A 1,986-nucleotide genomic window follows, 5' to 3' on the forward strand; every position below is an offset into this window, starting at 1 on the left:
CCCTGGAGAGAACAATCATGGGAGAAGGAAGGGCTGCTTATGCACAGGGAGATAGCTCAGGGTGCAGAAGAGTATGAAGGGATGGACACTGGGAGGAGGTAAAAAAATAAATAAATAAAAAGACATCAAAAAGAAAATACAACAGAACATAAAATTCAAACCACATAAACAAATAGGAGCAAGGGGAAAAAAAAACAACTCATGAGAGAGAGACAATAAATGAGAAGAATAAAATTAAAAATATATTTAAAGAAGATAAAAGATAAGGGCAAAACATTATTATTATTTTTTTTATTTTTTTTTTTTAGTGTCTGGAGAGGGAACAATGAGAGAATAAAGCAAGGGTAAAAGAATAGTAAAGAAAAAATGGGAAAACTGCAAAAGGGTAAACAAGGAATGGGAAGAACCAAAAGAAAGAAAAAAGAAGGTAAGGAAGAAAAGGGAAGAGAAAAAATAATTAGGGAAGGAAGAGAGAAAAAAATGAATAAAAAGGAAGAAAGGAGAAAGGAAAAAAGAATAATTTTAAAACAAACAGAAACAAAACTAAAAAGTAAATATTGACACCCAGGCTCTGTCAGGACACAGACAGGGATGGAATTCCTTCTGGTCAAGAAGGTGGGTGGAGCTGGTGGTTGGTCCCATCTCTCTCTGTTTACCAAGACGGTGTGAGGTATAAAAGAAACAACAGGAACACTGCACTTTTCTAGTAGTCAGCCTCCAGTGTGGTTACCGGTGATGTCCTTGGCAAGCAGAGCCTATTCTTAGGTCACTGTCCAGGTTAGAAAGCTACTTGCATATATTCAAAATGGCCCTGCTCCTTGCAAATATTCAAAATAGCTGTACCCTCGGGACAGCCAGCAGTCCCCCTCTTCTTGCCTCCGTTGTTTTCTTTTTTGGTTGTCAGGCACAAGCCCAGTCCTTGCCTATGTAGTCCTTGGTGTGCAGAGCTGATTCTTAGGTTGCTGCTGAGTTGCAGCTTGCAAATATTCAAAATGGCTGAGCCCCCAAGACAGCAGGCAGTCTGTAGCTCCATTTGTCTCCTTACTCACTGTTTTCATTCAGGTTTTTCTACTAGTTAGTATTTTATCTTCTTCTTTATCCTTCCCTTCAAAGCTTACAGTACCAGGATTGTTTTCTTTATCTCTTTCAATTGGTTTCTCATAGCTTGAAGATGGTCTGTGTAGCTTGTCATGCCAGAACTCCAGACTGTAGACTCTAATCTTCATCAGTGTGTGTGTATAATACTCATATATCTTATTCTAATGTGTTAGTAAACAGAGGATGGGGCACCACAGGTTATCAGTATTTAGATAGGGCCTTGTTAGGACTTCTTTGTTATTGCTTCTGGTGGTATTTGCTGTAAATGAAGTCTCAAAGGGAATTTTGAGTAAAGCTCATTCTCTTTCTTGCTGAAACCTCACCTTCATATTGCACTTGGACATTAATCCTTCTTGAGATATCTACAAATAGAAAACTTCTATGTTATTTACCAAGAAAGAAATTCTTTCTTTCAGATCATTAGCTAAAATTTCTCTTAGCTCGTGGACCTAGTCATAGTGTTGCTTTGAATTGTAAATTATATGTATTGGTCTGATTAAATTATTTTCATTTATACTTCTGAATTTGATGTTGTATAATTTGCATGTTTCTACTAGATTGTCAACTTTTTCTCAGTTTTTTTTTTTTTTTTTTTATGTCTTCTTGTTCTGTAATTCCAATGAGTCATTTTTTTTTTTTTTTTCATGTCGTCACATATAATTCTTAGGTTCTCTTCATTTCTCTTAAATCTTTTTCTCTGATTTTTCTTCATACAGGCTGATGTCCAGGGATTTATCTTCTAGTTGAGATATACGTTCTTCAGCCAGTTCTAGCCTACTCTTTTGTGCTTCTATTGTGTTTTATAATTCTGTAATTTTGGTATTCACCTTCTGGATTTCTAACTGCTGTTTGTATGAGTTCTGATTATGCATTAATCTTGTTATTTTG

This window comes from Orycteropus afer, unplaced genomic scaffold (assembly GCF_000298275.1).
Source record: "Orycteropus afer afer isolate SDZICR_OR568_19922 unplaced genomic scaffold, OryAfe1.0 scaffold00511, whole genome shotgun sequence".
Classification (NCBI taxonomy): Eukaryota; Metazoa; Chordata; class Mammalia; order Tubulidentata; family Orycteropodidae; genus Orycteropus; species Orycteropus afer.